Here is a 13,738-nt window from a genome sequence, read left to right as displayed (position 1 = left end):
ATTACTGCAACCAGTTTTATCCTACCTTGTATCCTCCATGGTGTCAGTTGTCACAAGATGCTCAGAACTCCCAAATCCTTCCTTATTCCCTGAATTTCAATCTACTGTGACTATGTTACATCCTCTTTTATTGTATAATTCTCTATATTTCCACATGAACTAAAAGTCCTTGGACTGTGTCTCCTTGAATCCAGAAGTGTTCCTTATCATTGACCTCTCTGTAACTTTAGACTTTTCACTGAAGTTTCACTTCATCTTTTTGATCCAACTGAAGTCCATCTCTCTTGAAAGCACTGTTCCCCCTGTCTCTCTCTCCAGAGCTAAGGGAATGTTTTATTTCCCCAAATCCTCACAGTAATGTGCCAGTTCAGAGCACATGTCCTCTTTGTTCCTCCATGATAATTTGCGACTATCCTCCTCCTTCCCTCCTTCACCCCTAAAAGTCCCAACTTTGTATATCATTTTCTTGAAATTCTCTTTTCTGGTGGCCTTGTCTCTCTCTTGTTTGCACCATCCATTCTCATGTCATATCTAAGAAAGAAAAAAGCAATTCCTAAGAACTGTCAGCAAGTTGAGAACTTGCCTGGATCCAAGAGTAAAACATGGTGTCATGGTGTTCTCTTATCAAACAGAAATAATTTCACAGTACACTAACATGAGACAAAGTCATCTATAAGCGTGATGAAACTTGGGGTGGGGAGCAGGGAGGGACAAGACCACTCTGCAATCATGTTTGAGCACAAAAACAAAAACATTGTTTTTTTACCTAGCATCCTATCTGCCAGATAACATGAGCAAAAGGGGCTTCCTTACCAATTACAGCTTTACCCCTACTCTGTTCCTATTTCCTCCTAGACAAAAAAGTACTAAGATAAGCAATCACAGAATAGGCCCCTCCTTCTCATAGTACAATCCAGAAAAACAAAACAAAACAAAACAAAACAGTGTTTTAACCAATTCTCCACAAAAATCTCCTCACACAATCCCAAATCCTATAAAACTGTCCTTATTCCCTCTTCATCAGATGCACCAAGGTGACCCATGGTCTGTAGTTTACCTTGGTCTAACAAGTACCAATATGTTCAACTTGGTTCAACTAAAGTTGTGTTCCTCATATTTTTTGACTGGTAAGTCTTAACATCATTCTGTATATTTTTCATGAAAACATTTTGTTTTGTTAAGTTTAAGTCTTCCATTTTACATAACTCCATTTAAAGCCTACTTTCTTATGTTTAAGCTACCAAATTATATACTCTTTCCTCTTATTTAAAGATAGCCTGATTTTATTCAAGTATAATAACTATATGTGTGATTAGTTATTGGAGCTGAAAAGTTAACAATAACTATAGTTTACATAGTTATAAAAATTTTTGGGGGGGTTGATTAAGAGATAGGTTGCAATCCAGTAAAAGATTTAAAATAAAATCATTATATACTTATTTATAAAATAATAGAAACATTCTATAGTAAGATATGTCAATTTTAAACCTATAATTTCATGTATTTCTAATTAAGTTCAAATATAATTTATATTTTAAACACTAATTGTAAAAGAAGTAAACCGATCCTCAATATATCATTCAGGGATCTCCAGATAAACAGAATTAATGGGGAGGTAGGAGAGAGATAGATGTTGGTTTTAAGGAATTGGGAATTATGGGTTTGTGGGCTTTTGAGGGGCAGCCTGGTAGGCTGCAGTCTCAGGCAGGATTTGATGATGCAGCCTTGGAGCAGAATTTCTCCTCCAGGAAACTCAGTTTTTGCTCTTGTAGCCTTTCATCTGATTGTATGGGGCATCCATATCATGGAGGGTAATTTCTTCTATTTAAAGTCAACTGATTGTAAACATTAATCACATCTACAAAATAACTTCCCAGCAACATATGGATTGCTATTTGATTAAATAAATGGCTACTATTCTAGTTGGCACATAAAACTAGCCATCATACTCAGCATAGCTCATTTTTCTAAAGTCATTTAAGATAAAAAAAAAAGGTTTATTATTATTTGAATATTGCATTGTCATTATAAACTTTTTATAAGTTAAATGTACTTACATTTAGAAAAGTATATAACTTTCTTCTAATGGTGCCAAACCATTATGAAAGAGTCCAGAGTATTATATCAGGTAATGGACTTTACTTTGACAACTAGAATTGTTTTAATTATTTATTACTCTATTTTATCTTATACTGTGCTAGAAAGTGTACTATAATACATTTGTGAAATTAATGAAACTTTGCTAGTTTCATAAAATAATATATATGGTAAGAATTTTCTCGGAGGTAAAGGGTAATAAAGAATGAGATAAAACAGATTAAGTGGTTTCAGGTTAAAATTTTTAGAAAGGGAAATTAATGAAATTATATTTCTTACTTTTGGTAGTAAGCAATATAACAAAGTAATAAGTCAATATACAAAACTTCTTCATGAATTTTGACTGCAGTATACCAGATCAAAATCACTACTTTTTTTTTTTTCTTTCTGGAAGGAGTACTCAAACTCCTAATATATAGCAATTGCCTTCAGTAGTAATATCTCATTTAAACAGGATCACTGGAGAAAATTATTTCAACATTATAATATCATTACAATTATTAAAAATATAATTTATCCTATGAATCATACTTTCAAAGAACTATTTTCCAAGTACGTTACATGAACTAAAGAGGTTTACTATAAATATAATTAAAGAATAAAATTACATTCAAAATTAATTTTAAAAATGACCAAAACAACAAGAAATTACTGCAAATATCTGTGGCATGATGACAGATTGCAACTTTAAAATGCTGAAATGTATCAGCCTCAATCTACACAAGTTTCTTCATTATTTTAATATTTCTAGCTATATGATATGGAGGACGTGGTTAAGCAGTTCGACCAATATATAGTAAACAGATACTATAGAAAAATAGGAGCACACCAAAAACGTTTTGAATACTGTCTATCTAAAAGTTGGGACAACAAAGGGCAAATCTAAAATGATGAAAAGGATTCTGTCTCCCCCTATGTAAAATATGGTTCTTAATCTAAACAAGTAGAAAATGTAAGTGCCCTCAATGGTCAGGAAGGTAGTGTAAATAATTTAAAAAGCTACATAACAGTAAAAAGCAGTGCATATAGTAGCAAACTGTAAAGAGCATTTTTCTTTGAATGGCATTTACACCGAATATTTTAAAACACATGTTAAAATCAAAACCGAACGAGAAAATTCCCTGAGCAGACAAAACGAAGTTTAATGTAGCTTATTTTGCAAGACTAACCTGACCTGAGTCGTTTCTTGCTTATGTCTCTGGAAATCATATGGAAAACTTGAACTGCTACCCAAGATTGATACGTGGTAACAAATGAAAATTCTAATATTATAACCAATTACTGTGAAGAATAAACAATCATAGCCTTCTCACTACGTAAGCTGCTTTAGAACAATATACCCCTGAGCCTCATTCCAAGTTCTGGTTTGAGTACTGGTTTGCAAACTGTCTTTTTGGCGTGTACACAATAAACTTTTACTAATTACTACTTCCCAAGCATAATTGTGAGTGATTCATTGGTTTTACTTCTGTTATTTCCAAAATTTGATAGTTCACAACATCAGACATGGGATCCAAAGAAGACCCTAGTGATTCGAAGGTTGGTGAGCAACCTGTGGCTGTTACCCACAGAACCCTTTGAACTCGCTGCTTTCTCACCAACCCTGGAGATTGAGCATAAGTCTCTCATGGATCTGATCTCTGCTCTCTTTGTGTTCTGAGCTCTCCAACTTTACTATGCATATTGGCTTTGTGTTTCTATTTGTTGAAGTTTCTTGGTAAGTCACCCTTCTGTCTGTTAGGGAAGAAACTCATGATTTCCTGGGTTTTAGGCAGCAGTAGGATTACCAGGTTCCACATAGATTATTTGTTTTAGAGAATCTAAAAACAGATTAGGTTCCAACTGGCCCAAGTCTCCTTCCCCTCCCTCCTCAAAGACTCCTGTCTCTTATATGTATACCCACTCTGGGACAGGATCTTGTGGGCTTTTTTGGAAAACTAATGAACTTTTTGATATTTGGAATTGTAATGGCTACTTTGGGGAAACTAATTTAGACCATCTTACCAGGCACCTTTAAAAGAGAGGATTTCAAAACTCTCAGAGAGAGTGGAATTCATTCTTTGTGATATGCAGAAGCTTTTAAAAGACAAAACAACTCCAAAAAATAGCCTAAAAGGATCTTTATACCATGCAAATAAAATAAATATTTAGTAAAACAATGCCCATCTGAGCAGGTAACTTTGACTTAGTTTGTCTGCCCGAAACCCAATTTGGATCCAACTATTCTTTTGAGTTCTACACTTGGGACATGGCTAAAATTTTTAAAACAAATCCTGTAAGACATATATATATATATATCTCTTCCTGTAAGTTTATGTATATCTATGTACATGTGTCATAGATATGTGATATTTTTCAACCTTCAGATGGTATTGCCAAAATTAATTTGTAAACATATCTATTTAATTGGCTTAAAGAAAATTAAGTATTTATATAATCAAGTCTATTCTCAGAAATATAGAAACTAATCCAAATGTTTTCAAGTTCACATGATCTGGGATAATCTTTGATAAATAAAAGCTAGTTTAAGTTTGTTGGTTTAATAAAAGTAGGCATGTCTTCAAAATTTGTCAACAAGAAAAATAATTTAATATGATGGTGAACTGTTTAGTGTCTAATTTAAGCATAATGGTTAAAAGCAAATAATTTAAATAAAGGTAAATAAAAGTTTATATTAAGTTAAACTAAAGAATTGACATTCATTGCATATCTAAATCATTTTAAAATAAGATAAACATTTAATGCTAACATAAGTTTATCTGCTTTTTAATTTTTTATAGAGAGACAAAAGACTTATGTCTATTAATAAACATGTTTTTGCCACATTAGAAAATTTACTATATGGGCAGAAATAACCTATACAAGACTCTTAAGTAAGTTTCCCAGCTTCGGGAAAGAAGCATCTACCAGAGAAATCTCATGTTGGCCATTGCCCTCTATGTGGGCAAGAGTGACCCCTATGTTAGATGCCTGTGGAATGCCGCATGTGCACAGGGACATCCTGGAAATGCTGGCTGCTTTAATATGTGTTTGCTTGACAAACTGAACATAAAGAAGGGGAATAAATGGCTGCTGCAGTGGGCTGGCTTCTAGTGAGGGCAGTAACTGGACACTGATACCCAAATAGAGGTTGAAACTCAAATTAGAAAGTTGGAACAAGAGCTGAGATTAGAGAAGGACATGTGGTTGTTCACTATTCTGCTAACTTTGGGACTGGCAGACAAGGTAGGAAAACAGGATAATAAGCCGAAAACCTTAGTGAGCCATTTTGCAAAGCTAAGAGGGTATAAAATGCCATGGATTAAGATCTGGGAACTTGTGACAAAGCCTGATTAGGATGCTAAGAGTGGAATCTCTGGGAAAGTGATGAGAATAAAGAGGATGATATGGCAATTAATGAGAAAACATCAAAAACAACCCATGCCATTTGACCCCCGATACACAGAATAAACTTAAATAGCAATTATCCTGAAAATCCTAAGACAAAACTTACATTTTTTTCCTCTGTCCCTGGAAGCTGTAAATTTTATTACATCTTCAAAATATCAACACCCCGAGAGATAGCCAAAACACTGCCACAGAGACTGAAGAAAGAAAAAGGAGGTGCACTTTTTTAAAAAACGGACTGCTGTATAAGTTCCCTTGATTATATTGATTTGTAAAGCAATAATGTTTTTTACAAAACTGCTAGAAGAATAAGTATGAAAGAAAATAACTATAGGAAAAGTAGATAAGGAAAATAGAATGTATATTTTGAATAAGAAAAGATATGAAGAACATGTTTTTTATTTGTTTTGGTAAAGAAAGCAAAAGAAAATAATATTGTCCAAAAATTAAATGATCATTCCAAAATAAGAAAAAAAAAAAATAGGACAAAACCTAATTGGAGATAGAGAGTTGCAAAAGGTTTGTGGAAATGAATCCTGAGAAAGGAATTGAATGTGTGGTCAAGCTAAGATTGGAATGGTTTTAAGCTTAAAAAATGTTTTAATATCAAAAGTATACTGTGTAAAACTAGAATTTTGTTTTCTCTGTTAAAAAAAAACACGAAATTTACTAAAAGTATTATTCTGCTCTTAATAAAAAATTATAAATAAAGGTTTTCCTTTACCTTTAATGTAATATGTTTAGAAAACAATAATCGTGTTTTATCTTTATCAGATCTTTGATTACTTAAGAAAATTGAGTCTTCTCTGTTAAAAAAAAACTAATTTTTTTATAACTATGTAACTTTTTGTATATTTAAATGTCATAGGAATCATTGTCAAATAAGAAGTGATGCTAAACTTTCTCTAGTGTATATTTATATGAAATTCCTGGACAAATATGTACTGGTATACTGTTATCAGTCATAATTTTAAAATTTATGTTATAGAAATAACTAAATTCCCTTGTCAATGGCATTATAATGAACTCTCATCAGATCTTTAACCATGGCCAATTTTTTAAGTCTGTTGTTATTTGTAGACAGTTATTGTTTCATTCTGATACTTCTCCAAAACTGTTCCTGCAAAAATGCATTTTCAAGGAGATTCATCGAAAAGACTCTGACAAGTACTCTAGAATGAAGGTCTCTGATAACTTTGAAAATATAATAGTGAATGGGTTAAGAATTTCTAAAATTCTGGTGGAAATCTGATCGATTCATAAAACTACTAACACCCGGACCAGATCAACAAAAATTAATTACAATAGACTAAATCAACTGCTGAAGATGATTATAGTTTTTAAGGATTCATTTAAAACATTGCTGGTACTTTAATGTTTTACTTTCCAGATTTCAAGGACCCCTGTTTCTCCTCTCTTTAAAGCTATTTATAACTCATGTCAATTTGGTAAAGTGTATATTTGCAAAAAAGATTGAAATATATTTTTCTCCCTACTTGATCCCTCCAGAATTCAGAAATTCTTATTAAATATTCGTATTTTTTCATGACAATGTTTGTATTTGCATAATAAAAGTCTTTTCTCCTTGTAACAAGACACAATTGGACAAGTTTTTGGCCTGGCTTCTCAGCATCGAGAGGCTTTTGAAAGTCCAATCTGAGATTCCTTATGGAAATGTCCAGCAAAGATTTAAAACTGCCTATATGGTCAATTACTATTCTTGCTGCTCTTACTTAAATAACCAGGGCAATTTCATTAAAACTAGAATTAAGTTGAAAACAAATAAATCTCATTATGGTTATCTTTGATCGAAATGGGGATGATTACAGAGAGAAAATTATATTTTAATAATACACCTTTACGAATATCAGATTCTAATGCTGTTAATAGTCTGAGGTTTTGATTTCTAACTGCTAACTGGATTGAATCCTAAATTATTCTAGTTTCCTCCAATATTTTGTTAGAACTCTCCAAACTAACATTTTCAATGTTGTCTCACTATTTTAACTTAGAATCACTATGAAACTAAAACTGCCCTTTTCTTGAAACCATGCAACTGAAAGCTGGACAACTTGATAGAAACTTCAGAGAAGGCATCACATCAGCTCATTTATGGACAATCTTCATGTCTGTTTTTATGAAGCCACTCAGAAAGATCACCCGAGATACTCACACTGAAAACCAAGAAAATCCGTCTGATTGCCACTGCTTGCCCTCCCTCACTCCATCTGAAATTGCTTCTAACTTGACATCAAGAAATTTTCTCAAATGGCTGATCTCCAAATTCAGAAACTGAATTTCTAATTTGCTCAAACTATTAATCTTTGTTTTTCTTTTGTTTCCATAGAAATGCCTCTCATTAAATAACCTGATTGCTCACACCATATAGAGGCATATTTTGGGTCGAAGCTCACCTGCAACACAGACTCTTGAAATAAAACATCCTTGTGTTCATCCTGTCCTAAGTAATCATGATGATATGTGTTGGCTAATATATTACGTTGTGCTTATGTAAATAATTTGTTAAAAAATTGAAACCCAAATACACATCAGCCAAAAAATTGTTGATTGACTTAGAAAGATAAGACATGAATCTAACCCATTTGACTGACATGATTAGTTAAATCTTGGCTCTTGGGGATCTCTGCTCTGGGGAATTTTTCAATACTTGGCCATTGTTCTCTTTATAGTCGTCATATTAACCTCTCTAGTGTGTTGTATAATTGCAAAGGTTTTAAATGGGTGTTGGCAGCCACTCACACATCAAATGGTACCCATCAGGATCAGACAACTGGATGAAAGCAACAATAACCACATAAATGATGAAGACAGTGACAACATCATGTCCCTCCTCTTTAATGATAAACCAGTGGAAATAGCAAATGTGTGATTCCTCGGCCTGACTGTGTCAATGGTGGTAACCAAGAGTAACGCTATTGCTGAGAGAATGACCAAAAAGAAGAGAATCATTCAAATAAAAAATGAATAGAAACCAGCCTTTAAAAACTCCCTGAGCAGAGAAAACAAGTTTACTTATACAAACAAAGCTCAATTTAGCTTATTTTGAAAGACTAACTTGATCTGGGTCATTTCTTGCTTATGTCTCTGGAAATCATAAGCAAAATGTGAATTGTTTTCCAAGATTGATATGAGGTAACCACTGAAAATTCTAATATTATAACCAATCATTATGAAGAATAAAGTCACTGCTTTCTCACCATATAAGCTGCTTTATAACAATATACCCTTGAGTTTCATTCCATGTTTTGTTCAAGTACTCTTAGTTTATAAACTATCTTTTTGGTGGGTGCACAATAAACTTTTACTAATTACTACAGCGGATCCTTGAATAACATCCCTTTGTTTAAAGTCACTTTGTTATAACACTGAGGAGTAAAAAAGAAAAACTGATTCCTGGCCAGGGTCACTGTCTGTGTGAAATTTGTATGTTTTCCCCATGTCTGTGTAGGTTTTCTCCAGGTACTCCGGTTTCCTCCCACATCCCAAAGATGTGCATGTTAGGTGAACTGTCGTGTCTAAATGGTCCCAGTATGAGTTTAAGTGTGTGTGAGTGTAAGTGTGTATGAGGGTACCCTGCATCCTGTACACGATGGGCTCCTACCTTGCGTGCTGTGCTGCCAGCATAGGCTCCAGCCACCCAGGACCCTGAACTAGAATAAGTGGGTTGAAAAATAATGATCTTACTTGTTTTTATTAATCTTTCTTAAATGGATGTACAGCTCACATTTATACCAATGTTTAATATTAGAAGTGTTTTAGGTCTTTATTTAGAAGTTTGGTGATATATTTGTGACTAGAAATCTGTCTTAGGAACTTAAGTTTTGTTTATATCAATTAGGCTATGGTAAAATTGGTTACATTATACCTCGTTTTGCTTAAACTCCCAGTTTCTAAGAACCTATGGACAACATTAAATGGGATCTTACTGCACTTGAGTAATTAACTAGTTTTACTTCCATTATTTCTGAACTTTTGAAACATGGTGCACACTAAACAAACTACTTCAGCAGCCTGAATTTAGTTCTGAATACAACCGCATGAAACCTTTGGACTAGGTGGTCCTGAAGGGTCTTGCTGATCTCAATTTTCAATAAAACGTAATTGCAGTTATCAATACTAAGAAAATATTGGTGCAAGGCTGAGAAATGAAGACAAGATATTGGTCACTTTTAATTTCAGCTCGCAAAAAATCAATATTTGGTGAACTAACAAGGTATGTTGGAATCATGGGTATCCCTTGACAACATTTGCCTTAAAGTACTGCTTGCTTACATTTTTGAGTAGATCATAACATAATTTAATTGTTATTTCCTTACTTGAATAATGTGTTCTGAAAACAATAATGTGTTGTAAATTTTCTAGAATAAAAAACAAGTATAGCAAAAATATATATAACACCTTAAGTTCAGAAAAGCGAGACAAAGATGGTCTTTAATACTGAGTGTAATTGTTTAAAAGAAACTTGGAAGAATAGGCACCAACTGATTATGTTAACAAATTTATAAAGTGAGAAAGTTTGGGGATATATTAAGATACCACCCTAATCTGCCCTCACCCCTGATTTTTCTTGAGGATATTAATCTAACAATGACAGTTTTCATCAGCACTATTTCAGCAACTGGTCTCTTTAGTCTTATGCACAATTTTAAATATGTCACATAAATGGGCTTCGATGAATGGAGCAATCTTTCAAATTACATTCCCTAGGAGATGCAGAAATATGTAAGGGAATGACATGAATGATAATGTTATAATAGAGAATAATAGAACAAAAGGCCATATAGTATATTCCAAAGACCTACCTAATTTTAGTGAGTTCCTGTATATACAAAGGGGGAAAAAAGCAGATTTTTTTCATTATTTTCAAAATGAATACACATGAAAATGTTCCGAGTGATGAGAAACTTGCAAACATGTCAAAATATGTGAATACTTTTTCAACATATTCAAATTGAACAGGAGCTTCACTGAATATATCTTAACACATACTATTTAGTACTTAGCACAGAGCCTGTGAAGCCTAGAATAGTGCTTTGCAATTGAGGCATCTCAATAAATCTGAATGAATTCAAATACGTTGAAAACCCATTAATGAATTAATTATTCTTTTCTTGCCAAACCAAGTACTTAATATATAAGAAATGGAGGGCAGATTATAGAAACAGGGCTTAGGACTGATAGAAATTATTGGTTTGCATATTGAAGGATGAGAAATAAAATACATTTGAATTCAAATTATTCTGTGCATATGGCACTATTTCTAAACACCTAGAGAGGCAAGTGGACAAGTAGAGCATCTTAAAACAATAAATGACACCAATGCCATCTCTATCAGTAGATATTATCATAGCAATTCCTATGGATTTCATATAAATTATAAAGAAAATATGTCTGGAGTCAGGAAATCTGCATTATAATACTGACTCACTGTATGACCTCAAAACTACCATTCATTCTTTTTGAATTTTATAGTCTATAAAACAGATATAATGCTCTAATGAGATACAAAAATGATGACTAACAGAATGTAATGAACAAATTAGTAATGATTTCCAAAGTTCCAAAGGCATATCCCAAATTCTGTATTAAAAGTGATTAAATATATATTTAAATTCTGTATTGAATATATTGAAATATATATTTAAGTGTTTTAAATATATATAATTAAAGCAAATAAATTCTGTAGATCAATTGAAAAACATAAGTTTAACAAGATGTCTTTATCCAATAAACAATTACATATACAATGGTGGTTTGGGAAAATCTAGGGAAAAAGAACAAGTATATGTAAAAGGTAAACTTAATTCATTACCATTGAACCATATAACTTATTCAGAATATTCTGGAGCACTAATAAAATATTAGCTTATTTCTTATTCCATGGAATTAAAGCTATATCACAGATATGATGCTATTTATAACACAAGTCATAACAAGCAGAGTGACCTTTCTCTTTGCTCGTAACACATTGCAAAATGGAAATTTGCTTATTCTCAGTTAAAATTGTCAAGAAGAATATCTTTAAAAGCTCAGAAATAGGGTCAAGATTGACAACAGAATTAAACTTTAAGTACTTTTTAAAAATTTTATGTATGAGTGGCATAATGTGGCCTATGGAAAGGACTGTCCATTTTGATCATCTCAATATGAGTGGCAGGATTACATTCTAGATTTAGTACTAAAGCAATTAATCAGTGTCACTGAAACCAATGTTTTATTCTATATGTAACTTTATCTTCTAAGTAACTTTTAATTTATGAAATATCACTGTATTAACAGTGATAGGCTATCTTAAATCAGTTCACCAAAACCAATGTTTTATTCTATACATAATTTTATTCTCCAAATAACTTTTAATTCATGAAATATCACTGTATTAACAGTAATAAAATCATTTTTTCAAAATCTGTATTTTAAAAATATTCAGAATATCCATTATTTATCTGGTAATTGAAAATACTTGGAATTTCTTTGGAAAAATCAAAATACCTTTTCCTTGAACGTTTTTTGTTTTAAGTCATGCTTTAAAAAAAAAAGTCCTCTTAACTTAGTACACATTTCAAAAGGCAAGAATGTGATGATGTTTTTAAAAGAAAAATTCAAAATATGTCAAAATCGAATAGACAAGAAAGTAAAAAGAGCTCATAATTATTATTCTATGAAACTGAGTCTAAAAACATAACCATAAATTCTCACTTGAAACTGTTTAAAATGTAGTACATACACATGTTTAAGATTTGTGTTTCTTATTAAGGTTGCTAATTCTGAGAAGTTTCAGATTCAGTTTTCTGTTTTTAGCTTATAGTAAAGTTTTAGCTTATAGTAAGTCCTCATGGCATCTTATATGCTGTAAATAATACATTTTTAGGTCACTATAGATGTTTATAAAGAATAAATGTCCTTTAACAAAAAATTCACTTATACATATATTTAGAATCTCTTGTTATACTTAAAGGTTAGATATGTCTCATTCTCTTCAATAACAAAATCATCAAAAGAAAATAAACATATGACATATATCACATTGTTAAGTAATAGTTTTGAATATAGTTGGACCATATATAAAAATATACATTGCTTCTGTCATTATAAATCTCTTAAAAGGAGGTACAAACTTGGGAAGTATAGGAATATAACCTGAAAGGACTAGCTATGAAGTCTCTATAAGTCCTTTTATTATAACTAAGAGACGTATGATAAGAGCTATTTCTAAGACTTTTTATCTGTTTGTTGCTTCTGACATTTGTACATATTCAGATTGATTCTTCTCATCAAAGTAGCTGCATCTACTTTAATCCCAAAGTTACACTGGCAAATCTAGACTTTAACCTATTCTTTATTGATATGAGTGATAAAAAACTAATTAATTTCAAACCCATAACAAACAAGTCAGCGTAAGCAAGTTCAACCATTGTTAGAAAGACAAAGTTGACTGAAACATCAAGACTACCATAACTTTAACAAGTCGAGGTATGGCAAATAAATATTTTTTTCTATGAACTCTATGGTATAGTTTTAGCACCTACATTGTATTTGTAATATGGAGATAAGACCTTGTTCAATAAGTTTACCCTTTCCCATAGTGAAACTTGACTTTTTTTTTAAAAAAAAAGCATACTTTCTGCAAAATGAAGACCCCTCCCCCCAAAAAAATTTACTTTCCTACAGGTTGAGTCCTCTAAATTGAGCTAGAATAATCTCAATAATTCCCTTAGCCTTTGCCTACGGCTCTGTATAGTACTCCATTAAGAACGACCACAGAAGAGTATTTGCCCTTTCTTTTGTTCAACAACAACAATCTTATCCAGAACAATAATAAATGCAACAAACTAACCCTGCTTCTTGAACTCTTAAATGAGCTAAGAGGAGGGATCCAATAGATACATAGGAAAAAGAAAAAATAATCGAATCATCATAACAATGTCAGAATTCACTTAAAACTTCTGATGAGAACTTTTTATTCTTGGAAAACACATCAGAGGACATTAAAAAATATGTAGAATCATATTTTAAGATATATAAAGATAAGTAGATTAAGAATACTGTATTTACATTTGGATTGTGTCTGTGCTTAAACTTCTTCTCTACCTATTCAGGCTAAATAAACACTTTGTAAAAAAAAGGGGGGGTTACTGCTTGCTAATGGATCTGGATTTTAGGGATATATACATTTGCATATTACCACTTTACTCTGGCTTTACCCTCTTTGCAGTACTTTGCTTAATGAGCCTTC

At 32.1% G+C, this 13,738-nt stretch overlaps 1 protein-coding gene across 1 annotated transcript in view; it reads right to left on the bottom strand.

Annotated features, from left to right (window-relative positions):
• The window catches only part of ZNF804A (zinc finger protein 804A), a 234,246-nt gene that overhangs the window by 218,966 nt on the left and 1,542 nt on the right, over positions 1-13,738 (bottom strand).

The sequence above is a fragment of the Pteropus alecto genome, unplaced genomic scaffold, assembly GCF_000325575.1.
Source record: "Pteropus alecto unplaced genomic scaffold, ASM32557v1 scaffold3, whole genome shotgun sequence".
Classification (NCBI taxonomy): Eukaryota; Metazoa; Chordata; class Mammalia; order Chiroptera; family Pteropodidae; genus Pteropus; species Pteropus alecto.
The sequence above is the reverse complement of the archived record's forward strand: the minus strand, read 5'-3'. Positions and strand labels throughout refer to the sequence as shown.